This window comes from Aquila chrysaetos, assembly GCF_900496995.4.
Source record: "Aquila chrysaetos chrysaetos chromosome W unlocalized genomic scaffold, bAquChr1.4 W_unloc_4, whole genome shotgun sequence".
NCBI lineage: Eukaryota > Metazoa > Chordata > Aves > Accipitriformes > Accipitridae > Aquila > Aquila chrysaetos.
The window spans coordinates 1,201,711-1,229,460 of NW_024470324.1; the positions used below are offsets into that span (position 1 = coordinate 1,201,711).

The 27,750-nt window shown below is 46.4% G+C and overlaps 1 long non-coding RNA gene across 1 annotated transcript; it reads left to right on the forward strand.

Moving 5' to 3' along the window:
• Window positions 1–22,296: 22,296 nt before the first annotated feature.
• Window positions 22,297–25,697, forward strand: LOC121233052. Its single transcript, XR_005931844.1, has 3 exons — window positions 22,297–22,390; window positions 22,434–22,436; window positions 25,549–25,697. It is a non-coding gene; the product is annotated as an uncharacterized LOC121233052 (long non-coding RNA).
• The last annotated feature ends 2,053 nt before the right edge of the window (window positions 25,698–27,750 follow it).

The window sequence follows — 27,750 nt, forward strand, 5'->3', positions numbered from 1 at the left end:
CCGCTCGCTCACTCCCCCCCCCACCCAGTGGGATGGGGGAGAAAATCGGGAAAAAGAAGCAAAACCCACGGGTTGAGATAAGAACAGTTTAATAGAACAGAAAAGAAAAAACTAATAATGATAATGATAACACTAATACACAGAGCCGGAAAGTGAGAATAACAATAACAGTGAGGGAGAAGAAGCTTTAACTGCCACTATGCAAGGTCTGCATCTTACAGATAAAACCATAGTGTTAAAAGCCCCGCCATGGACTCTCCCTCCATCCACAGTAACTGTAGTCCCAAGATCTCCTGTTCAATTTTGGGAGGGAGTTAAGAAATATGCTGCCGAAGCTGGCAACTGGGATCTAGTTGAACGCCTCAGCCTGTGCTCTCCAATGCCAGCATGTTCGAAGCCTCTAAACGTAACAGCAGAGGCTCCTGGTACATTTCCTGTTTTCAAAGCTGCTGCAAGCACAAACCAGCACGATGAGCACAATCCAATTGGCTGGAAAGTGGTGCAGGATTTGCAGAATAAAGCACAAAAATTTGGAATCAATTCTCCTGAGGTGATGCAACTTATTCGAATAATCAGCACGGATCTGCTGTGTCCATATGACATTACACATCTCGCACAAGTGCTGTTTCAGCCTGTGCAGTTGCAAGTGTTTCAATCTATTTGGAGGCAAATGGCACGCACGAGCGCAGAATAATTTGCAACTGCCGCAGGGTGACCCGAGGCTTGGCCTTGGAGAGGATGCTTTGCTTGGTGAAGGGCCGTTTAATAACCCTCAATTGCAGGCTACATGGCCTCCAATTGTTCTCGAACAGGCACAGCATATAGGACTTACGGCATTAAAGCGAACCATGGAACTAGCAGCTCTGAAACAAAAATACATTGCTATCCACCAAGGCCCCAAAGAACCCTTTTTACAGTTTGTAGAAAAAATATCTGCCGCACTCGAAAAACAGGTAGAAGATGAGGTCTCAAGACAAATGCTGTGCAAACAGCTAGCAAAAGATAATGCTAATGAGGACTGTCAAAAGATAATACAGGCTTTACCAGGAGATCCTTCTATTCCCGACATGGTGGCCTCATGTTCTAAAGTTGGGACAGTGGAACATAAGGTGGCCGTCCAGTCGGCAGCACAAGTGGCTGCCCTAGCTACTGTTATGAATATGAAAAATTTGGGCAAATGCTTTGGATGTGGCAGAGAAGGGCACATAAAGGCAGCTTGTCTAAACAGAACATCACCAGGTAAACAACCGGTGAACATCTCACCGGGGATTAATTGCAACAGATGCGGAAAACCAGGACATTTTGCAAAACAATGTCGTTCCAAAGTTCATATTAATGGGCAGCCACTACAGGGAAACCACAAGAAGAGCGCGAGAGGGGCGCGCGAGGACAACAAATCCCCTCCCGGCAGCCGGCCAACTCCCCTCTGCGAACAATTTTCAGCCGCAACAGCAGGCTCAGCAGGGTTGGATGTATCCACCGCCGACACAATAACTATAGCCACAAAAGACATCGTTAAGGTCCCTCTTGATGCAAAGGGTCCTATAGGCCAAGGACTGAGTGCATTGCTACTGGGAAGACCAAGTAGTACGTTAAATGGGCTAATTGTGCATGTAGGAGTTATTGATGCTGATTTTACAGGTCAAATTTGCGCCCTGGTTTCAACCCCCTACCCACCAGTAACAATCCCAAAAGGTACTCGCATTGCTCAACTTATTCCTTTTTTGAGTTGTGTTTCAAAAGCAGAAAAGCGCCTGCGATGCGATGGAGGCTTCGGCTCTATGGGACCCCCTCAAGTCTGCTGGTCTCAGACTTTCATCATCCCAACCACATATGACGTGCATGCTGTCGAATCATGGAAGATCGCCGACCACAATAAGGCTTGCGGGGCTCCTGAACACCGGAGCCGATGTGACTGTTATTGCTGATTATCTGTGGCCATCCACCTGGCCAACAGAGGATGCGGGTATAGGAGTAGTGGGGCTGGGAGGATCCTCACGAGCACGGATGGCAGCCACAGCAGTTCTGATTACCAATCCTGAGGGCCAACAAGCAGTCATTAAACCATATGTGACTGCAGCTCCCCTCAATTTATGGGGGAGGGATTGCTTGTCGCAATGGGGGGGGGTGAGAATTACCACGGATTTTTAACGGGGGCCACTGTGCTGCAGGGTGTGAGACAACCCACGCTTGTTTTAACTTGGTTAACAAATAACCCTGTGTGGGTGGATCAGTGGCCCCTACCAATTGAAAAATTAAAGGCCCTGCAAGAATTGGTGGCAGAACAGCTAGCTGCTGGACACATTGAACCCTCTCAGAGCCCATGGAATACTCCAGTGTTTGTCATAAAAAAGAAATCAGGAAAATGGCGATTTCTGCATGACCTGCAGCAAATCAATGCTGTCATGGCCACGATGGGGGCTCTACAACCAGGCATGCCTTCACCTGCCATGATCTCTCAAGATTGGGAAATCATTGTCATGGACCTTAAGGACTGTTTTTTTACGATACCATTAGCTTCCCAAGACAAAGAAAAATTTGCATTTTCTGTGCCTTCTATCAATCTTGCAGAACCGGCAAAAAGATATCAATTGAGAGTTTTGCCGCAGGGCATGAAAAATTCGCCAACAATTTGTCAATGGTTTGTAGCACAAGCTTTGTCACCTGTAAGGGAAAAATTCCCTACTAGTTATTGTTATCATTATATGGATGACATTCTGTTAGCATCAGACAACAAGGAGCAGTTGAATGACATGGAGAATTTGGCCAGGAATTTGTTACAACAATATGGATTAGTTATTGCCCCTGAAAAGGTACAAAAAATAGAACCCTGGAAATATTTGGGTATGACAATTACAAGCAAGCAGGTTGTGCCCCAACCTGTGAAACTCAACCTTGAGGTTAAGACACTCAGTGATGTACAGAAACTAATGGGATCCTTGAACTGGATCAGGCCCTATCTTGCACTGACCAATTCACAGTTGCAACCTTTATTGGAATTATTAAAAAATTCCACTGATCCAACAGAACCCAGAATATTAAATAAGGAAGCGTTAAATGTAATTCACATGGTGGAACAATGCATATACAAGAAATTTGTTTCTCGAATAGATCTGTCTTAATTGGTACAATTCTTTGTACTAATTGACAAAACTGTGCCATTTGGTGCTTTGGTGCAGTGGAATTCTGAGTGGGATGACCCATTACATATTTTAGAATGGATGTTTTTGCCATTCCGGCCACGAAAAACTGCTCCTGGATTGTTTGAACTTATTGCTGATGTAATCATAAAAGCCAGAAAACGATGTTTAGAACTAACAGGACGTGATCCAGCTACTATTGTTTTCCCTGTTCAAAATTGGTATTTTGAATGGTGTCTGGCAAACAATTATGAGCTGCAAGCGGCCATGGCGGATATTCAAGGGCAGATATCGTATCATCTACCGTCACACCCGCTACTGAAATTTGCTCTAGAAGTACCATTTGGTCAGAAAAATCTAAACCAGCCAGAACCTGTGAAAGGCCCCACTGTCTTTACAGTGCATTACAATGCATTAGAAGAACTAGAGTTGGATATAGTAAAAGAATTTACTATTTTCTAGAAAAGGGGGGACTGAAACGGGGAGCCAAAGGAACCTTAGTAGATATAGTAGATCTATGGATGTAGATAAGTGTCGGGGAATGTAGCAAATCTGCCGAATGCCTGACGGTGCGTGAGCAGCGTGACCTTGAGCAGCTTGTGGTGTATCCTTGAGAGTCTGGAAAGTCCTGGGAAAGAAGATGATAAGAAGAACCGTCTTAACGAATCCGCAGCTAAAACTGTTACCCAATCATGGATTGTTAGTTACTAACTAAACCAATCATATATGAACACATACTCTGAAGAAAGTTATAAAAAAGCTTGTTAGAACAATAAAGTAGCCATTTTGCCATTTTTGCACAGTCTGATGTTTGTCCTGTCCGTCTCTACTGCGACAGATAAGAACTGTTTAATAATTATCTAGCTTATAGTGAAGTTAAAGAAATTTCAATAGAGGTAGACATGGCCCAAGAGGATGAGAAGTGGTGCTTAACGTTTGCATTGTTGAGGCTGGCTGGGGCAGGAGATAGTCCCTGATAAGAAGCAGCAGTCGACCCCAAAAACCAGCCAAGACCGGCCTTGTGACTTTTGGAACTAATTTTAATATGAAGCGGGGATAGATCATGCCTATGTATAGGCGTATTGCGAAACTCCATGTATATGTAACACTTGACTGTATAAATTTGAAGCGAACTGCCGAGTCAGGCGCGCACGACTTTGGTGGGACTACCCCCGTGCTGCCCAGCGCTGAATAAACATACCTACTTTACAATCTCACTGATTGTGGAGTCTGTTTCTGCACGTCATGACAACTCTTCCCCATTGTCGTGGTTTAACCCCAGCCAGCAACTAAGCACCACGCAGCCGCTCACTCACTCCCCCCCCACCCAGTGGGATGGGGGAGAAAATCGGGAAAAAGAAGCAAAACCCACGGGTTGAGATAAGAACAGTTTAATAGAACAGAAAAGAAGAAATCAATAATGATAATGATAACACTAATAAAATGACAACAGCAATAACGAAAGGATTGGAATGTACAAATGATGTGCACTGCAGTTGCTCACCACCGGCCGACCAACACCCAGCTAGTCCCCGAGAGGCGATTCCCCGCCCCCACTTCCCAGTTCCTATACTAGATGTGATGTCACATGGTATAGAATACCCTGTTGGCCAGTTTGGGTCAGCTGCCCTGGCTGTGTCCCCTTCCAACTTCTTGTGCCCCTCCAGCTTTCTCGCTGGCTGGGCATGAGAAGCTAAAAAATCCTTGACATTAGTCTAAACACTACTTAGCAACAACTGAAAACATCAGTGTTATCAACATTCTTCACATACTGAACTCAAAACATAGCACCGTACCAGCTACTAGGAAGACAGTTAACTCTATCCCAGCTGAAACTAGGACACCCATTTAGATCAGGACATGTTTGCAGCTTTTTGGTGTTTATTTTTTCCTCCAAAGCCCCCCTGGATGTGCAATGAGGGAGGCTCCCAAATTCATTAAAGGAAACATTTGTAGACCCTATGGTGCCTGCAAAAAGTGCAAACTAGAGGCTCAAAATCTGTAAGACAAAACATAGAATTTATGAGAATTTTCAGTCAGCCTCATGATTCTGACTCACAAGGTCTAGATATTTGAGGATGGTGATATATGCAAGCCTCTTTCTGTGCCCTCCACCCCTTGCCTTTCACTCCTTTTCTGGCCCCAGCTTAACAGCTGCATCAGGGCTCACTATCATTACTGCAATCATGGTTAGCTCATTTTGAGGGGGGATAGTGGTCTGTGTACAAATTTCTATGGCTATTTTTAAGCAGCATGAATTGCCAATAAACTAATAGCTGGTGATTTCTGAGTTGCTGATTTGTTTGCATGTTCATAAGCAGGAACACAAACTGGCTCCATTTTTCTAATTCAAGTTTGCATGCTCTTATCCTCTGATGTGGACTAGGGGCCCTGCTATAACTCACTTTAATTTGAAACAGCCAGCCCATTAGGACAGGAAAGCTGACTACTGAGTCACTTAGGTACACAACATTTTAAAATGCCACTCCGTCCTGGTACTAACCTCACGATGGCTTCGTGCCACCCACTGGCAAGATGCAGCAGGCAACGAGAGTAAACAAAATGCATTTTTTTCAACGAGATGTGCTCCCTGGGGGAATTTAGGTCAGATTCTGACCTTAACAGAATCTGGTATAACTCTGTAGATTTTCATGGCATTGTTCTGAAGTTATACATCTGCAGTGGAAGGAAAAATGGGGTTTTGGAGATGGACTTCAGGCCCTAAAACCGACCTTGTTCACAGAAAGTGCAACTCGCCCCATGTCCTGGTTTCAGCTGAGATAGAGTTAATTGTCTTCCTAGTAGATGGTATAGTGTTATGTCTTGGATTCAGTATGTGAAGAATGTTGATAACACTGGTGTTTTCAGTTGTTGCTAAGTAATGTTTAGTCTAAAGTCAAGGATTTTTCAGCTTCTCATGCCCAGCCAGCAAGAAGGCTGGAGGGGCACAAGAAGTTGGAAGGGGACACAGCCAGGACACCTGACCCAAACTGGCCAACAGGGTATTCCATACCATGTGACGTCATGCCTAGTATATAAACTGGGGGGAGTGGGGCTGGGGGGACCGCCACTTGTGAACTAACTGGGCGTCGATCGGCGGGTGGTGAGCAATTGCATTGTGCATCACTTGTATATTCCAATCCTTTTATTATTATTATTATTATTATTGTCATTTCATTATTGTTATCATTATTAGTTACTTCCTTTCTGTACTATTAAACTGTTCTTATCTCAACCTGTTGCAAATACTTTGATAAAGATTTGATTAAAACAAAATCGTGAGATAGGAGTGTGAAGTTTGCAACGTAGTTATAGAGACTTAGGAACATTACAAACTGTGCTAAGCATAATCATAAGAATACAAGTATTGTTGACAGTCAGTTAACCATAGAATTCTAACACAGGTTGGTTAATTATAGTGGTTTGCTTTAAGAAATCGTTATGGACCTTAGTTCTGTTGCTTAGAAACCCTACTTGGATCAAAGTTCTGGTTAATGGATTATGTGAGATCAACCAATGATTGTTTTAACATAAGAATATTAATAAGGTGGTATGATTAAAAGACCAATCATAGAAAAGGAATTAACATAGAATGTACTTTTGTGCAATCTAATATATGATGGCAAGAATCGTACTGCGCAGAATCACCTAAGAAGAGGTCAAGAAGCGGACAAGTGAGGAAGACTATGGAAGACCACCAGAGGGCTTCTGAAGACCACCAGAGACCTCCAATGCGCTTGCGTAAAGGACATTTACATATGTTAATAGTTTCTCGGAAAACTAATGATTATGTATAACATTTCTCGGAAATCTAGTGAATATGTATAACAGGTGTGTATTTAACCTGCATAGTTAAACCAGACAGGTGCACACGATAGGTGGAGCGATCCCCCGTGTGCCCAGCGCTGCAATAAAGGAGTGCCTGCTTCTTAACTTCTCATTGCTGTTAAGGAGTTTTATTCCGGATTTCGGCAACAAACCCACGAGTTTTACTTTTTTTTTTTTTCCTCCGATTTTCTCCCCAATCCCACTGGGTGGGGGGGAAGTGAGTGAGCGGCTGCGTGGTGCTTAGTTGCTGGCTGGGGTTAAACCACGACACCCCAGCACAGGAGCCCTGTGCAACAGCCCTGGGCCATGAGGGACAGCTCAAGAGGCAGCAAGCCAGTAGTCTTTCTGTGCACAGGTAGAATTAAACAAAAGAAGAATTGTGAATGTAATAATTTTTTTTTTTTAATTGAGAAAAGCCCATGTTATGTGTACATATTCTAATTTAGCTCACTTGGACCTTGATTTGTCTAAGAAGAATCCCTAATAAACATTTCTAGTTAAATTTTTTGCACCTCTTGAAAAGACAAGGTCAATGAAACCACTGGAAAAAAAAAAAACCAACAAAACTAAACCCATGAAATTAATGGCAAGGCAGTACTTTTTCACACACCACTTGATTAAACTGCTGTCATGATTTAACCCCAGCTGGCAACTGAGCACCACACAGCCACTTGCTCACTCCCCCCTGGTGGGATGGGGGAGAGAATTGGAAGGGTAAAAGTGAGAAAACTTGTGGGTTGAGATAAAGGCAGTGTAATAGGTAAAGCAAAAGCCACGCACGCAAGCAAAGCAAAACAAGGAATTCATTCACCACTTCCCATCAGCAGGCAGGTGTTCAGCCATCTCCAGGAAAGCAGGGGTCCATCACACGTGACGGTTACTTGGGAAGACAAATGCTATCACTCCGAATGCCTCCCCTCCCCTCCTTCTTCTTCCCCTAGCTTTACATGCTAAGCATGATGTCATATGGTCTGGAATATCCCTTTGGTCAGCTGGGGTCAGCTGTGTCCTCTCCCAACTTCTTGTGCACCCCCAGCCTACTCACTGGTGGGGTGGTGTGAGAGGTAGAAAAGGCCTTGACTCTGTGTAAGCACTGCTCAGCAGTAACAAAAACATCCCTGTGTTATCAACATTGTTTTCAGCACAAATCCAAAACATAGCACTATACTAGCTACTATGAAGAAAATTAACTCTATCCCAGCCAAAACCAGCACAACTGCAGAACTCACTGCCATGGGATGTTTTATGGCCCAGATGTATAAAAGGTAAAAAAAAAATAAAAAAGATACCTAAATAAGGTGGTCTGTATTGGGTCCAGTATTATTTAACATCTTTTTTGGGGACATGGACAGTGGGATTGAGTTCCCTCTCAGCAAGTTTGCAGATGACACCAAGCTGAGTGATGTGGTTGATACTCTAGAGGGAAGGGATGCCATCCAGAGGGACCTTGACAGGCTTGAGAGGTGGGCCCATGCAAACCTCATGAAGTTCAACAAGGCCAAGTGCAAAGTCCTGCACATGGGTCAGGGCAATCCCAAACATGGATACAGGCTGGGCGATGAGTGGACTGAGAGCAGCCCTGTGGAGAATGACTTGGGGGTATTGGTGGGTGAAAAACTGAATATGAGCCAGCAATGTGCGCTTGCAGCCCAGAAAGCCAATTGCATCCTGGGATGCATAAAAAGAAGTGTGGCTAGCAGGTCAAGTGAGGTGATTCTGCCCCTCTACTCTGCTCTGGTGAGACCCCACCTGGAGTACTGAATCCAGCTCTGGAGTCCTCAGTACGAGAAAGACATAGACCTGTTGGAGCAGGTCGAGAGGAGGGCCATAAAAATGATCAGAGGGATGGAACACCTCTCCTATGAGGAAAGGCTGAGAGGGTTGTTCAGCCTCGAGAAGAGAAGAGAAGGCTCCGGGGAGACCTTATAGCAGCCTTCCAGTACTTAAAGGGGGCCTACAGGAAAGATGGGGAGGGACTCTTTATCAGGGAGTGTAGTCATAGGACGAGTGGTAACAGTTTTAAACTGAAAGAGGGTAGATTTAGATTAGATATTAGGAAGAAATTCTTTACTGTGAGGGTGGTGAGGCACTGGAACAGGTTGCCCAGAGAAGTTGTGGATGCCCCCTCCCTGGAAGTGTTCAAGGGCAGGTTAGATGGGGCTTTGAGCAACCTGGTCTAGTGGAAGGTATCCCTGCCCATGGCAGGGGGGTTGGAACTAGATGATCTTTAAGGTCCCTTCCAACCCAAGCCATTCTATGATTCTATGAAATAAGGCGGGAGAAGGGTCCATCAAGACATATTGAAGCTGATGGCCTGGGCATGACCTCTGGCTCAGGAAATCACCAAACCACTGATGGCTGGACTGTGGATAAAAAACCCAGCAAGGATCACATTTTTCCTTAGCAGTTACCAGTAGCCACTGGCAGAGACAAGATACTGGGGTAGTGTCTTGGTCCCATACTGGACCTCTATTGTAAGCGGATACTTTATATTCTCCTGAGAAAAAGACGGAGATTCAGATGGAAAAGTGGTTTTCCTTTATGCCTTGTGGTGAACTTTAATAGTATCAGAGCTAACTAATTTATCTTTCAATTATTACATCCATTTTTTAATATTTTAAATGAAATTTCAGAACCAAAATATCAGTGATTTTTAAAATTACAGAAAAATTAAGCTAGCTCTGTGACTTCAAAATCTAGGAGCACATTCATGGGCATGTTTCTTAAACAGTTTGGAATATTTTTTTCCTATGAAAGAATATATTTTAAAGATTTTTCTTAAGGTCTAAATTTGGAAAACTTTTGCTGCTCTGGCTGGAAAGCCACCAAATACTCAGGTAGTCTTACTCCATAGTTATGCCATGTCATAACATCTTTGGAGAGAGCTCTTGCAGATCATTGTGGATCTAAACATTAGCTCAGATTCTTTGTTATCCTGATTAGTACCATAAAGAAGAATATTCCTTCTCTCTCCCTCTAATGCCCTATATAGACAAATTTTCCATGGACTCAAAACAACACCCTCCTATTTGACTTCTATGGGAGTTAGACCTCTGTAAAGACTTAAGCAGTGAGGTCTTAGACTTAAATGGCCTTTGACTGGCAGAAGTGATTTTCCTAAGTGATTTTTAGTCTGATACAATTCCTTCCAGGGGATGGGGAAGAACCCTTTAGGTTTTGGTGTAGTTAAAGTTCCCTTTAGTGTGAATCTATAGGAGAGATTTCCAAAGCTAAATGGTAAATTATACATTAGTCTCATTGGCAGATGAATAAAAGTAAGTTAGGTTGGCATCCTTTTCTGTTTTTCAATAATCTTTGCTGAACTTAATTACCTGTAAATTATACAACGCCAGGGCAGGTTGGACAATAGAGAGGAAACCAAGTTAATACATACACTTCTCTGTTAGCAATCACAATAGTGATCAAGGAGCCTGATTAATTTTTACTTGGCATCAGGCAGTAGCTAGCATTTTAAATTCTCCAGCTTGTTTTCATCATGTCTCTGTGACTCAGACTTACTGCATAGCTTTTCCATTCAGCTGTCGACAATAAGGACTGAATAATCATTCTTCAGAGCTGGGAAGGGCAAAGAACGGGCAGTGTGTGCCATGCTCGGGCTGCGTGGAGAGGATGGGGGAAGGACCCTCTCCAAATGATGCTAGGCAGTGGCAGTGGCATGGCTGTCACTGCTGACAGGGAGTGGGGTGCAGCACAGGACAGTGGCTGAAGCACCGGCTCCTTCTCGCTGCCAAAATACCAGCCCGATCTCCCCCTCGCATGGGCTCCCCCAAACTCTAGCAGGGGAATATGACCCCCAGGTCCCTATAATAAATTCCCTCCATTCTCCCTGTACCCATTTCCCACTGACACAGAACTGAGATTTGCCACAGTATTTCCTGCTTAACATAAAACATGGAAAAGTGCATTGATCTGATCTCTGGGTCTGAAATAATCAGTTCTAAACAACGGAGAGTTAAACATTTACAGAGACCGTGAAGGCTGGAAACTCATGCCTTCTCTCACTGAAGAGCTAGGATCCTTCCTGCATTCTTCCCTGATTAATGTAGGACATTTATTTCAAGTCCTGGCTGGGCGTGGGCCCTAGACTCACACTACCCTAGTTTATAGGAAGGCTGGTTCATATCACTCTTAGAGCTCTTACATTTTCCCAAATCTCTCCTCCTCCCTCATGTCTCCACTAAGAATCCCTTGGTACTGAAGCAGTTTAGCTTTGGGTGAATATAAAGATATATGGAGAATATTCATGATGACGTATAACCATTCTTGAATGTGTGGTGTAAATACAGTCCGTGTTGGTCTGTGATGGTGTGACTGTAGTTCTGGTTGTCATTTGGCCAGAGGAGTGAATCATCTGGCTGGCATACACCAATGAGCTCTGTGCATTGCAGTCCTTTGCCTTCCTCCATGCGGTCTCTGCTGGCACGGTCTGCCAGCCCCAGTTCTATGCTCCTCTAAAACGTACCTCTTTCTGAGCCTTGAGCCTTGCCTCACTGCTGTGGGAAGGCACCAGACATGGGAGGAGTCTCGGGGAAAAATAACAACAAAAAAAAATATCACTGCTTCAAAGCAGGCAGTGATGAGGTGAGTGCTCAACTCTACCAGTCAGTGGATCAGTTCAGCAGTTTGCAGCTGGAAAATGAGCCCCTGCCTCCCCCACACACACTGTGCCCAGGGAGGCACTGCTGTGGAGGTGGTTATGTTAGAGTTTGCAAGTGCTCATCTGCAATACCTCCCATGTGGGGAATTGTGCTTGGGGCAGGGAGTTTGGCTTTTAACTCCATGAAGCACCCCAGTCCTTACATCATGGGAGCATCCTCTTGCATTTTTTTCAGTGTCTTTCAAAATCAGCAGTCCAGATGCAGAGCCAGGCAGCAAGGCCAGGGAGCTGGCTGGTAGCATGCCCAGCTGCCTTGGTGGCTGGGGTCAACTCCAGCACAGTCAGCTGCTGCTGGCCCACCTAGCACTGCGTCTCAGTTTTCTGCTCAAGTCACGTACACCAGCAGCAAGTTGGCACTGTCTCTGCTCCCAGCGGTAGCCAGGGGCTGAGTGTGGTCCCCCTGCACCTGCAGTGCCCTGGGCAGGTGCCTGCCCTTGGCCAGGAAAAGTGGCATTCTCAAATATCTGGTTTCCTCCCAGGGTGGGCCCCTTTCCATTGACACGAGGGCACTATGCCCTTGACAAACATTTATTTAAAAATGCATTTAAACAAACTGGCCCTGCAAAGTTCTCCATGGCTGGCTAGTGCCTGGCTCCCCACCAACAAATACGGTGGGACGAAAGCTGTGTTAAGGGGTGTCTTCCTTTATGTCCTTAAAGATCTTGTCCCTTTGACAAATGAGCTCCTTGCAGCAGAGGGTAGAGAAAATGACTGTGATACAGTGTGGGGAAGGGTGAATACCCAGAGATTGAAACAGGGGTCTTGGAGAAGAATACATGTGCACTATCGAAATAGAGATCAGACTGTTTATGGAAAAGAGCTATGGAAACCCAGCATGATTATAGAGAACCAGATGCTCAGCCTGCCATTACTCCACGCCAGCCTGGGAGTACACGACAGCTGGAGTGCCAGTGTTGCTGGGAGCCCTCCAGGACCCAAGGGCTGATGCATACACAGACTGTGCAAAGTGTCTTCACAATCTTGTGTCACTGATCATGCTTTGCCCCAACTGAAGATCAAATGTCCTGAATTGCTGCAGAGTACTGCCTTGTAACTGACAGCTTTATCCTTGTGGTTTATAGTAGGTGACACTGCACATGCCTACTAAGTTGATGCCAAGTTGAATTCAGTGGGCTGCCTCAGCTTTTGCAGGAGTGTAGGTATGTTGGTAGTTCTGATTAAGAAGTGATGGGAGTTAGTCCAGCATCTCTAACCAATGAGTGGGTTACTTCAGAATACACAAGGCAATACTGGTCCTATTTTTCAGCATGTTTCTATTCTGCTGGGGATTCTTTTCTTTAGTTCCACCTCCTCTATAAGCATGACAGCCCTAAGCAGTCATGAGCATGACTAAGAGATGCCAAAATCATGCTGTTTGCTTTGAAATTACCAGAGCAAAAATCACTCAGTATCCTTTATTTACTTTTTAGAAAACATGGGGGTTTTTTTAAATTTCAGGCATTCTGAGAGTATGTTTGGAACCTTTTTTTCTCCTCTCCCATCCCTCCTTTTCTAATAAAAGTAGAGATACACAGGTATATTTATTTCTGATTACAAAATCTGGTGCTTTTCTCAATATACCACAATACTGCAAAGACCTGTGGCCAGACTGGGAGATGTGGGAATGCCAACTTTCTTACACTGTGTTTTGAGGGGTATCACCAAATGTCCTTAAGACTAGATGCCTTGTCCCTCCAGAACACAAGCTGAAAGCTTGATCTTATGCACAGCCAGAGGCCAATTGTATTGGCTTTGTGTGGCAAGGTTTTGGTAGCGGGGGGGGGTTACAGGGGTGGCTTCTGTAAGAAGCTGCTGGAAGCTTCCCCTGTGTCCGACAGAGCCAATACCAGCCAGCTCTAAGACGGACCCGCTGCTGGCCAAGGCCAAGCCAATCAGCGATAGTGGTAACGCCTCTGTGATAACATTTTTAAGAAGGAAAAAAAGTTGCGGGACAGACAGAAACGGCAGCCGGAGAGAGGAGTGAGAACATGTGAGAGAAACAACCCTGCGGACACCAAGGTCGGTGAAGAAGGAGGGGGAGGAGGTGCTCCAGGCGCTGGAGCAGAGATTCCCCTGCAGCCCGTGGGGAAGACCATGGTGAGGCAGGTTGTCCCCCTGCAGTCCATGGAGGTCCACGGTGGAGCAGATATCCACCTGCAGCCCATGGAGGACCCCACGCCGGAGCAGGTGGGTGCGTGAAGGAGGCTGTGACCCCGTGAGAAGCCCATGCTGGAGCAGGCTCCTGGCAGGACCTGCGGATCTGTGGAGAGAGGAGCCCACGGAGCAGGTTTTCTGGCAGGACTTGTGACCCCGTGGGGGACCCACGCTGGAGCAGTGTGCTCCTGAAGGACTGCATGCCGTGGAAGGGACCCATGATGGAGCAGTTCGTGAAGAACTGCAGCCCGTGGGAAGGACCCACGTTGGAGAAGTTCGTGGAGGACTGTCTCCCGTGGGAGGGACCCCACGCTGGAGCAGGGGAAGAGTGTGAGGAGTCCTGTCCCTGAGGAGGATGAAGCAGCAGAAAATAACGTGTGATGAACTGACCGTAAACCCCATTCCCTGTCCCCCTGCGCCGCTGGGGGGGGGTAGGTAGAGAATCCGGGAGTGAAGTTGTGCCCGGGAAGAAGGGAGGGGTGGAGGGAAGGTGTTCTGAGATTTGGTTTTATTTCTCATTATCCTACTCTGATTTGATTTGTAATAAATTGAGTTAATTTTCCCCAAGCTGAGTCTGTTTTGCCCGTGACAGTAATTGGTGAGTGATCTCTCCTGTCCTTATCTCGACCCACAAGCCCTTTGTTATATTTTCTCTCCCCTGTCCAGCTGAGGAGGGGGGAGTGATAGAACGGCTTTGGTGGGCACCTGGCATCCAGCCAGGGTCAACCCACCACACCAATGTCCAAAGCATGCAGATAGCTACTCTGAGGTTTGCAAAAACCTACAGGTGGGAGGACACCTGGGTATTACCCCATCTCAGCGTGCCATCAAGCATGCTGATACCCTCCTTACCCAGGCAGGCAATCAACAGATTGTGCTCTGGAAGTCCTCAAGTGTTTCCCTTTGACTTCAAAGATGAGTGTAGGTGTACCCATTTCACCTAAATAGAGCAGAGTCTTAAAGCCATAAAAGTCAGTTAGTTTAAAAATGAAACAAAACAAAACAAACCTCAGTAAAGAGGTGAGAGAGTGGGTACTATGCCTGAAACAAGACTAATTTCTTCAGCAATTATTTCATACTCTCTCTAAGATGGAGGTGAGTGAATGTGCTCTAGGGGAGTTTTGCAGGGAGCATGCCTGGCTTTCCTAGTGGTCCAGCACTGAGAGAATAGCAGGAAAGATTGGCTCTTTTAACACATACTCTTCCTGCTTGAGTTGAGGTACGATGACCTTAGCAGGTGTGGTACAGAGGTAGTGGTGGTGTGGGGTGACACAGTCAGAATCCTTTCCTGGAAGTGGGTCTGAGGACAGCTATAAACTATATGCTGTGATATCTTGATTCAAAAGAAACCTAGACTGTGTGTGTAAAGTTACAGGGAGGTGTTGAAAAGCAAATGCCAACATCTGTGCCCTAAAGGAAGTGTTGCTTGTTGGTAGAGACCTTGCAAACTACCCTCTCGTGTGCAATCGCTGAGCTGGGATCTGGAGTCAATGCAAGATGATATATGTGTATAATAAAAGGAGTCATCTCTCAGTGCCTTGGTGATCCCAGGGCCCCAGCTGGCAGGCTGTGCTGCCAGGAGGGAGGCTGAAGGCTGCTGAGGGCTATGCAGGGCAGGACTGCACCATTCACTTTGAAAAGGAGGTGCTTTGCCTATGCACCACCTAAATATGCTGCTTTCCGCAGGGAAGCATCAGGGACCCTTGCTGCTGGTCACTACCACTGTGAGCCTTTTCTCTGAGCCCGCTGCATCAGGCTGTCCTTCCCCAAATCCCTTAGGCCCCCAAAGGTCCTCACGAGATATCACTCTGACCAATATACCATCCTCAGTTGCCTGAATGACAGCTTAATCCTTGTAACACTGATCCTGGCTCATTGTGCTATTGATGATATGTAAGTCTTGAAGCACCATTAAATGTTGTAAGCCATTCACAGGCATTGGGCAAATCAGAGAAAAATGGTATGAATACAATTTAAACGCTGATGTAGCGTATATCCTGGAGAAAAATGTGGGTGTTTGGAAGATTTGTAGGATTGAAGGGTTTGGGACAGGACACAGCTGACTGCTCTGGTTGAGCTCAGCACCTTTGCTGGGCTGAAGGAGCACTCACTTTTGTGGGTGGAAACCTCTCCCCTCGGGATGCAGTTGGGGAAGATGGTTGGCATGTTATGCTGTAGCTGGGCAGTGGAAACAGGTATATCTGCCTAGGGGTACGTCTGCCCTGGCTCCCCACTGACAAGCGTAGGTAACCCCGGTTGGGGTACTCTGGTCCCGGCAACAGGGCACCCTCTCCAGCCTCTCTCCTCTGCCCAGGCAACTGCAACAGGAGTGGGGCTGGGACTGAGCTCGCCCTCCTGATGTGGGGATTTCTGAAGCCTCAGTTTCATTAGCCATGAAAGGGGAAAACGTTATCTCCTCAAATGACACAAAGCAATCAGGTTAATTTGAAAATGTTTAAGCCTCTATCTTATCTCATCTTGCAGCTCCTTCTGCTCATATTTTATTGTCTGCTTCATGCCCAGGCACACTGGAATTAAAAGAGAAAAATACTTGATTAGTGTAATAGCATGGAGCTTACTTAAACCCAGGCAGCTGAGAGCTAAGGATGAAACTCTGTCTTTGAGGTACTTGTGATTTTGCCTAGATAAAGTGGCAAAGGGGCCGCTTCAGGTCACATGGGCCAGGCCTTCATCACAGTGCATTTCACAGTACAAATCAGTTTTGTGCCATTTGGTCCTGTCCACGGTATAAGCTGGAGATCTGGTCTGTTCACTCCAGGGACGGAGCTGAGAAAGAAAGAAAAAGGAAAAGGTGAAGACACAGCCATACTGAAGTCATGCCACCAGGTTTGAATCCCACACAGCTCTGCAAGGGGAGCCAAGAGGTCCCCTGGCATGGTGTGAGGCATGGCGAGACGGGCATCTGGGACATCAGCCTCACTGGACATGAGCCATCCTCCACATGGCTTGGAAACTCCAAGGTCCACTGCAGCATGGCCCCTCTAGCTCTCGATGCAACTGGGATCGCTCACGTGGAGCTGCTCTAGTGCCAAATTTGTGTACGGCCTTGAGTTTTCAGATTGCCAACACTGAGGTTACATCAAAATCCTTTTCCTTTAAAAGACAGAAACACAGCTAGTGAGCTTTTCCTTTTCTCAGAACAGCAGACTGAGTGTGGTGGGTTGACCCTGGCTGGACGCCAGGTGCCCACCAAAGCCGCTCTATCACTCCCCCACCTCAGATGGACAGGGGAGAGAAAATATAACAAAGGGCTCATGTAATAGTAATAATAAAAGGACTGGAATGTACAAATGATGCACAGTGCAATTGCTTACCACCCGCCGATCGACGCCCAGTTAGTCCCCAAGTGGCGATCCCCCCGCCCCCACTCCCCCCAGTTTATATACTAGACATGACGTCACATGGTATGGAATACCCCATTGGCCACTTTGGGTCAGGTGTCCTGGCTGTCTCCCCTCCCAACTTCTTGTGCCCCTCCAGCCTTCTTGCTGGCTGGGCATGAGAAGCTGAAAAATCCTTGACCTTAGACTAAACATTACTAAGCAACAACTAAAAACATCAGTGTTATCAACATTCTTCTCATACCAAACTCAAAAACATAGCACTGTACCAGCTACTAGGAAGACAATTAACTCTATCCCAGCTGAAACCAGGATACCATTTCTTATTAATGTTGTCATTTTATTAGTGTTATCATTATTTGTTTCTTCTTTTCTGTTCTATTAAACTGTTCTTATCTCAACCCACGAGTTTTACTTCTTTTACCGATTTTCTCCCCCATCCCACTGGGTGGGGGGGGAAGTGAGTGAGCAGCTGCGTGGTGCTTAGTTGCTGGCTGGGGTTAAACCATGACAGTCCATTCTGGCACCCAACGTGGGGCACGAAGGGTTGAGATAACGACAAACCTGACCAGAGCTTGTTAAAACACATTTGTTACAAGCATTCATTATATTGGTCTAATAGTTGCTGGTCACTATGTTGATTTATGTGTTCTTAGAGTTGTTGCTCTGGTTTTTAAAGTTCTGTTATGTATCACCTCGCTTGCTGTATGTAGTCCCTCTTCTGCTGCTTATCATCCTTGGGAGGTGGATTAAGGTTTTCGTTTTGATGTATTGTATAACATTGGTTTATGGTATGATAAAGTTATTGGTTGTGGGATTAATCCGGTATTTGCACTCAGCATTGTCACCCCTATACTTCGGGAGCCATCTGTGGGAAACTATTAATAATTACACCATTTACCTTTCCTCCTCGAGAGCAAATCTATGGGCGAGACACCTTTCTTCCCCTTTCCCTTCTCCTCCAATCTAGTTACAATGGCATTTGAGAATTTTGAAAAATTTGAATACCCTTGGGATGTTGAGACCAGCACAGTCCTAGCCCTACTGCTAGGAATCATCATGCTCCTGAATGTGGTTCAGCTCTTGTTTAAGGTTAAACAACTATTTAAGAAGATCACCCAGAGATCTGCCCTGAGGCTGGATAAGTATGAGTGGCAGGGTGTGTGGGGTAGTATGGGCAAGTACCTAGAACAGTGGGCACCTCCAATGTTTTGAAAATTCACCTCTGAACAAGTGCAGAATCCAGAAGAACTAGTAAAATATTTGGAAAAGGTATGCTGTCGCCCTGGCAACCCCAGAGAGATGCAAATTGCTGCAATGTGCTGGGGCCTGGCCCATGCCTATGGATCCCTGTTCAACACCACTCATTACCCTCAAGGGGAAGAGAAGGTCTCTGGATCTAACAACAAGATGACAGGCACTGCGGCTACCCAAACCTCAGCAAGCCATACTGCAACTGAACCAGCGGACCAACCCGCACCAGTATCACTTGCCCCCATACAGAAGAAGAAATATACAAAAAAAAAATCAGTTCGCTTAGCAAAGGATGAAGATGAGCCAGGGTCATCACGCAAACAGGAGGAAGAGGCAGAACCAGAGGTAATCACCCGATCCCTATCCTTGAGTGAGCTGCGGGATATGCGAAAAGTTTTTGGCCGCCCTATAGGTGACCATATTATCACCTGGCTTCTCCGTGTGGCAGTACGTGCCCCCCCCCCCAACAGGAGACGAAACTTCTCCAGGCAGGAAGGAGAGGAAAAAAAAAACCCCAAACCCTAGAGGCTGCAGGTTGAAAGTTGAACTGACCAGTCGAGATGGGCCAGGTACACTGAAGTGACCTTTTGGCCAATAGGGATTAAAATGACCACAGATCAGATTCGACAAAGGTATAAATGGGGTCCCGCCGGAGGACATTTTGGAATCAGTCCTCCTTGGAGCAGTGGGTCTGCAGTCGGGGACTCCCCCTTGGGTCCAGACGCCACCCAAGGTAACTCCTCGAGGGAGAGAGCTCTCATCTTTTAGGTGAGTGATATGCACATTTTGAGTCATCACTTTTAAATCTTAAGGATTCTTAAGTCGGCTGTGTAGTACTAATTCCCCTTGCATCACTGAGCCTATTGTTTACAAATGTTACCGGAGTTCTAACTACCTTTTAATGAAGAATAAATCTGAGCTTTAACACCTGTTGGATTTGATTGTGCGTGCCTCCGTAACACTCCGATGCTGGGGCAATGGGGCTAATAGCCTGGAATTAGAAGGTAGGGAAGCCAAGCAGCTGGGATCACTTGCCAGGGAAGGTGGCATTTACAAGGCAATTGGAAAAGGGACACAAGCCCTCAGCCTCTGCTGCCCCTTTGCATACATGGAATGAACACATGCCGCTTTTTGCACTCCTTCCACTAACTCTGACAATCCCTTTACTGGAATAGTAATAGGTTCTCCTCTCTCCTTGGGGTCCATCCCCCCCAGCCCAATAAGCTACTCGAGACGTTATTGACTGATCACCCGCCGGTCCAGCACTCAGAAACACTCCTGGTCCCCAGTAACCCCTTGCTTAGTCATCACTTAATAGTATCCGATCTCCCCCCATTAAAGAAACTCTCCACAAATATTCATTTTCAGTTTTGCCTGGCTTGCGTGAAAACTTAGCTTGTAATTCACTGAGCTCAGGTCCCATCCAAGGGGTCATGTGGATAGTGGTTCGGGGGTTCCTGCCTTGCGGACCTGTGGGCCTTTCTGTTTTAATAAGGGGTCACACGTCCCTTTCCTCTAATTCCTCTACTTCTTCAGAGCTATTTTCATCAGTGTCTCCCCAGATGTCCCCATCCCACTCCTTAGGTTCCACACCCGTGATTAATTTTCGGATTTGGGCAATATTGGGGGGCTTTTTTGCTTATGCTAGCATAATTTCAATTTTTTGTTCTAATAAACACGTATGCTCTCTTTCTCGTTTAAGTTCTCCTTTCAAACAATCTATTTCCAATTGCTTTTTTAAATTATCCTTTGCCAATCTGTCAGAATTATTATTTTGAATCAAGTAGGCACCTAGGATGGCATACATACTTCCTTTGCCTTTGCCATCTCGACTACTGTGGCATTGTTCTATTCTCTCCACAACTGACGCTGGGTGGGACCACTTCTCCTTCGTCCATTCTATACCTGGGGGAGAAGGGGTACAGCCGTGCCTCCATAATAATTCCTCTATTAACGTCATACTGCTGACTACGCCAATTTAATGTCATGGAGACTCATACAATCCAATTAAACAGGTGTTAAACTCAACAAAATTTATTCTTCAATCAAAATCGTTTAGAACTTCAACAACATTAGTAAAGCACAGGTTCAATGATGTAAGGGGAAATTAACACTACACAACTGACTTAAGAATTCTTAAGCTTTAGAAATGATGACTCAAAATGCGCATATCACTCACCTAAAAGATGAGGGCTCTCAACCTCGAGGAGTTACCTTGGGCAGTGTCCTGACCCAAGGGGAGAGTCCCCGACTGCAGACGTGCTGCTCTGAGGAGGACCAACTCAATTTGCCCTCTGGCGGGGCTCCATTTATACCCTAGTTGAATCTGACCTGTGGTCAAATAAGGTCATGCTAGTCGTCATTGGCCGAGGGCAACACTTCCTTATTCCTCGACCAAAGTGTGTACGTGGCAGTTGTAATTTGACCCCACTGTGCAGGCAGGGCAGCTTGACCCCCAAACCATGGCTTCTAGGTTTTTTTTTCTTTTCCATGGTGTCCTGGTTTCAACTGGGATAGATTTATTTGTCTTCCTAGTAGCTGGTATAGTGCTATGTTTTTGAGTTCAGTATGAGAAGAATGTTGAGAACACAATTGTAAGCCCTCTCTACCAAGTTACCCGGAAGAAGAAAGATTTTAAATGGGGGCCTGAACAACGACAAGCCTTTGAACAAATTAAGCGGGAGATTGTTCATGCAGTAGCCCTTGGGCCAGTCCGGGCAGGACAAGATGTTAAAAATGTGCTCTACACTGCAGCTGGGGAGAATGGCCCTACCTGGAGCCTCTGGCAGAAAGCACCTGGGGAGACCTGAGGCCGACCCCTGGGGTTTTGGAGTTGAGGCCCGCTATACTCCAACTGAAAAAGAGATATTGGCAGCATATGAAGGAGTTTGAGCTGCCTCAGAAGTGGTTGGTACTGAAACACAGCTCCTCTTAGCACCCCGACTGCCAGTGCTGGGCTGGATGTTCAAAGGGAAAGTCTCCTCTACACATCATGCAACTGATGCCACGTGGAGTAAGTGGGCCGCACTGATCACACAACGAGCTCGCATAGGAAACCCAGTCACCCAGGAATTGTGGAAGTGATCATGGACTGGCCAGAAGGCAAAGATTTTGGAATGTCGCCAGAGAAGGAGGTGATGCATGCTGAAGAGGCCCCACTGTATAATAAACTGCCAGAAAACGAGAGGCAATATGCCCTGTTCACTGATGGGTCCTGTCGCATTGTGGGAAAACATCGGAAGTAGAAGGCTGCTGTATGGAGTCCTACACGACTAGTCGCAGAAACTGCTGAAGGAGAAGGTGAATCAAGTCAATTTGCAGAAGTGAAAGCCATCCAGCTAGCGTTAGACATTGCTGAAAGAGAGAAGTGGCCAGTGCTCTATCTCTATACTGACTCATGGATGGTGGCAAATGCCCTGTGGGGGTGGCTACAGCAATGGAAGCAGAGCAACTGGCAGTGCAGAGGTAAACCCATCTGGGCTGCCGCACTGTGGCAAGATATTGCTGTTCGGATAGAGAAGCTAGTGGTAAAAGTACGTCATGTAGATGCTCATGTACCCAAGAGTCGGGCCACTGAAGAACATCAAAATAACCAGCAGGTGGATCAGGCTGCCAAGACTGAAGTGGCTCAGGTGGATCTGGACTGGCAACATAGGGGTGAGCTATTTATGGCTCAGTGGGCCCATGATACTTCGGGCCATCAGGGAAGAGATGCAACATATAGATGGGCTCGTGATCGAGGGGTGGACTTGACCATGGACACTATTGCACAGGTTATCCATGAATGTGAAACGTGCTGCAATTAAGCAAGCCAAGCGGCTAAAACCCCTGTCGTATGGAGGGCAATGGCTGAAATATAAACATGGGGAGGCCTGGCAGATTGACTATATCACACTCCCACGAACCCACTGAGGCAAGTGCCATGTTCTTACAATGGTGGAAACAACCACTGGATGGCTGGAAACATATCCTGTGTCCCACGCCACTGCCCAGAACACTATCCTGGGCCTTGAAGAGAAAGTTTTATGGCGACATGGCACCCCAGAAAGAATCGAGTCGGACAACGGGACTCACTTCCGAAACAACCTCATAGACACCTGGGCCAAAGAGCATGGCATTGCGTTTGTCCCCTATCACGCACCGGCCTCTGGAAAAATCGAACGATACAATGGACTGCTGAAAACTACATTGAGAGCAATGGGGGGTGGAACTTTCAAACATTGGGATACACATTTAGCAAAAGCCACCTGGTTAGTTAATACTAGAGGATCTGCCAATCGGGCTGGCCCCGCCCAACCAAGACTTCCACATACTGTAGAAGGAGATAGAGTCCCTGTAGTGCACATGAAGAGTATGTTAGGGAAGACCGTCTAGGTTAGTCCTGTCTCAAGCAGAGACAAACCCATCCAAGGGATTGGTTTTGCTCAAGGACCGCGGTGCACTTGGTGGGTGATGCAGAAGGATGGGGAATTTCGACATGCACCTCAAGGAGATTTGATTTTGGGAGAGAACAGCCAGCGAATTAGGCTGTATGATGTTAACTGCTCAATAAAATGCCAACATATGTAATTGTATCTATATGCCATATCAAGGGTATTACAGTAAGAATTACCCAAAATGACTGAAGGATGGACTTTGAAACTGAGCCAAGTGCAACAGTGATGGAACTTGAACTGGCACCCAGCCATTTCCTCAAGATCAACATCTTCGACCTGCCGACCAAGGGCGTGGGTTGCACCAAATGTACCAGCCGCAAGCTCCAGAAGCAGCATGCAACAACCCACCACCTCACACCATCTCTCCTATCCTGAAGGACTGTTACAACAGATGGAGCCCCAAAGTCATGGACTAAATAAAACTGATGGACACATTGGAGGGATAGCCCATCGACTAAGGGAATACTATTTGTGTGTGTGTGTGGGGGGGGTGTCCCTATACATATATATATATATATATATATATATAAAAGACAGGGAAAGTGGTGGTGATTAATTGGAAAATGTAAGATCTGGGCATGACGTAGATGGTATAGAATAAGGGGTGGATAATGTCCTGGGTTTGGCTGGGATAGAGTTAATTTTTACAGGAACCTGGGAGGTTGGGGGGGGGGCACAGCCGGGACAGCTGACCTGAACTAGCCAAGGAGCTATTCCATACCATGTGACATCATGCTCAGTATATAAATGGGGAGCGGGCTGGGGGGAGTTCTCTCAACTTTCGGTGGGGGAAGTGGCGGAGCGTTGGGTTCTGGGTGGTGAGCAGTTGCACTGTGCATCACTGGTTTTGTACATTCTTTTATTAGTACCGTTGTTGTTGTTGTAACTTCTCTTTTTGTGATGTCCCAGTAAACTGCCCTTATCTCAACCCTCGAGGTTCCAGTTTTTTTTTCTTTTCTCCTTTCTGATTCTCCTCCCCATCCCACCGGAGGGGGGTGGGAGGAGTGAGCGAGTGGCTGCGTGGTCCTTTTTGTTACCGGCTGGGCTGAAACCATGACACCTTGTCAATGCCACCTTCCCTGGCAAGCGATCCCAGATGCTTGTCTTCCCTACCTTCTAATTCCAAGCTATTAGCCCCATTGTCCCACCATCGGAGGAGCCAGGTGATAATATGCTCCCCTGGACGACGGCCAAAATCTTTTCGCATATCCTGCAGCTCACTCAAGGATAGGGATCGGGTGATTACCTCTGGTTCTGCCTCTTCCTCCTGTTCGCGTGATGACCCTGGCTCATCTTCATCCTTCACTAAGCGAACTGATTTTTTTTTTGTATATTTCTTCTTCTGTATGGGGGCAAGTGATACTGGTGCGGGTTGGTCCGCTGGTTCAGTTGCAGTATGGCTTGCTGAGGTTTGGGTAGCCGCAGTGCCTGTCATCTTGTTGTTAGATCCAGAGACCTTCTCTTCCCCTTGAGGGTAATGAGTGGTGTTGAACAGGGATCCATAGGCATGGGCCAGGCCCCAGCACATTGCAGCAATTTGCATCTCTCTGGGGTTGCCAGGGCGACAGCATACCTTTTCCAAATATTTTACTAGTTCTTCTGGATTCTGCACTTGTTCAGAGGTGAATTTTCAAAACATTGGAGGTGCCCACTGTTCTAGGTACTTGCCCATACTACCCCACACACCCTGCCACTCATACTTATCCAGCCTCAGGGCAGATCTCTGGGTGATCTTCTTAAATAGTTGTTTAACCTTAAACAAGAGCTGAACCACATTCAGGAGCATGATGATTCCTAGCAGTAGGGCTAGGACTGTGCTGGTCTCAACATCCCAAGGGTATTCAAATTTTTCAAAATTCTCAAATGCCATTGTAACTAGATTGGAGGAGAAGGGAAAGGGGAAGAAAGGTGTCTCGCCCATAGATTTGCTCTCGAGGAGGAAAGGTAAATGGTGTAATTATTAATAGTTTCCCACAGATGGCTCCCGAAGTATAGGGGTGACAATGCTGAGTGCAAATACCGGATTAATCCCACAACTGATAACTTTGTCATACCATTTAAAAGAAGGGTCGGAGGGAGGATCCAGAGAACTACAGGCCTGTCAGCCTGACCTCGGTACCAGGGAAGATTATGGAACAGTTCATCTTGAGTGCACTCACATGGCATGTGCAGGACAACCAGGGGATCATGCCCAGCCAGCATGGGAATTCTGGAATAGATCATGGACTGGCCAGAAGGCAGAGATTTTGAGCATTGTGTGAGGAGGTGGCTCGCACCCAAGATGCACCACCATATAATGAGTTACCAGAAGATGAAAGGCGTTATGCTTTGTTTACTGATGAATCCTGTCGTGTGGTAGGGAACCATCGGAAGTGGAAAGCTGCTGTGTGGAGTCCCACACCACAAGTCGTTGAGGCCACTGAAGGAGAAGGTGAGTCAAGTCAGTTTGCAGAAGTGAAAGCCATCCAACTAGCCCTAGGGATTGCTGAACGAGAAAAGTGGCCAGTACTCTATCTCTATACCGACTCCTGGATGGTGGCTAATGCCCTATGGGGGTGGCTACAGCAGTGGAAGAAGACCAATTGGCAGCGCAGGGGTAAACCCATCTGGGCAGCAGCATTGTGGCAGGACATTGCTGCCCGGGTAGAACACATGACTCTAAAGGTACATCATGTAGATGCTCACATGCCCAAAAGCCATGCCACTGCCTGAAACACCACCTTAGGCCTTGAAAGGCAAATGTTATGGCAACATGGTACCCCAGAAAGAATTGAATCAGACAATGGGACTCATTTCTGAAATAACCTCATAAGCTCCTGGGCAAAGAAACATGGCATTGAGTGGGTGTACCACATCCCCCATCACCCACAAGCATCTGGAAAAATTGAGAGATATAATGGACTGTTAAAGACTATGTTGAGAGCCCTGGGCAATGGCGCATGGAAGCATTGGGATACAAATTTAGCAGAAGCCACTTGGCTAGTTAACAGCAGAGGATCTGCTAACCGTCCTGGGCCTGCCCAAACAAAACCCCTACATACTGTGGGAGGAGATAAGGTCCCCGTAGTGCACATGGGGAAGTGGCTGGGGAAGGCAGTGTGGATTTCTCCTCCCATGGGAAAAGGCAAACCCATTCGCTGGATTGTCTTTGCTCAAGGACCTGGGTGTACTTGGTGGGTAATGCGGAAGGATGGGGAGACCCAGTGTGTGCCTCAAGGACATTTAACCTTGGGGGAAAAATAATCTGTGATGTGAGTTGCATATTGTAGGAAGTAATGTAGCAGGAATGACCTGAACTGCAAAGGAGTGAACTTCGCAAGGAACCAGACAAGTGCAACGGTGACCCAAACCAAGCCGGTGTTGGTGCCCAACGATCGAACATACTGCTTCTCCTGTCCTGACCACTCATCTTGACGGATGGGGCCCAAGTCAGAGCCTGTATGTGAACATCTGGAGGAGTGGAAGAAGCCCATGGAATATCTATCTGTTAGAGGACAGGGGATAGTAGTTAATAAGACTGTAGAAATCTGTATGTTGGGTATAAAAGTGGTTTAAGTATGTAGTTTCAGTTGTAAGTGTCGGTAAGAAGGGATTTCAGTAATGAGAATTAAATACAATGGTGTGGTTAGAAGATATATGCGTATTAAATTATGTGGGACCTGAGCATGATGCAAATGGTATGGAATAAGGGGTGGAGATTGTATTGGGTCTGGCTGAGATGGAGTTAATTCTCCCCATAGCAGCCCTTGTAGCGCTGTGCTCTGCATCGGTAGCTAGAAAGGTGTTGATAACACACCAGTGTTTTGGCTACTGCTGAGCAGTGCTGGCACAGCATCAAGGCTGTCTCTCCAACATTTCCCCTGCCTCTTACTGGCAGGGTGGGGCTCAGCAAGATCTTGGGAGGGGACATAGCCAGGACAGCTGACCTAAACTAACCAAACAGATATTCCATACCATATAACGTCAGCTCAGCTATAAAAGCTAAGGGAGATGGAAGGGGGGCATTTTCGTCTTCCGGAGCAACCGCTACGCATACTGAAGCCCTGCTTCCCAGGAAGTGGCCAGACATTGCCTGCTGATGGGAAGTAGAGAATAACATCGTTTGTTTTCCTTTGCTTTCGTGCAAGACCTTTGCTTTCACTTTATTAAACTGTCCTTTTCTTGACCCATGAGACTTTTTTTATATTTTCTCTCCCCTGTCCAGCTGAGGAGGGGGAGTGATAGAGTAGCTTTGGTGGGCACTTGGCACCCAGGCAGGGTCAACCTACTACAAAGGGATAAATTAATTTTAAAAATGGGGGGAGGATGGCATTTTGAAATGAGGACTATTTATTGGCACAGCCTGGCTAAGAAGCCGAATACATTCTCAATTAGTTAGCTTGTCTTCAGACCTGAGGCCATGTTACTGTTTGTATTCATCTAAGAAACATCAGGTGAGCCCAGTTGTGCCCACAGGTACTGTGGTCACAATATCTGCAGCATAGACATGCTGAGGGAGCATGTGCATTCACATTACTATAGATGATCTGAAACCAAGGGAGAAAACTTCTTTTTTTTAATTGCCACAGCTAACCACCTTCCCCAGTAAAAGGAGCTTTCTTGAAGCATCTTAATAGAGGATGTGCTCTTCTGTATGTGACACCAAAAGGAAGATTCTTGTGAAAAAATTTATTACCAAGACTTTACTAGCAATCCCTTTCCCTTCCCCTCTGCTCCCCTCCTCTGAAAAATGGCTGTTTTGAACCAGCATTACCCAGGAGCTGTCACACAGCTGGCCAGGAGAGTGCACATGCACCCAAGTGACTTGTGCTAATAAAAGCCAACTTGAGTCCAGCCTCTGGCCACACCCTGCTGGAAGCCCATGTGGCCCAGCCAGATAAGAGACATTGTCTGCACTG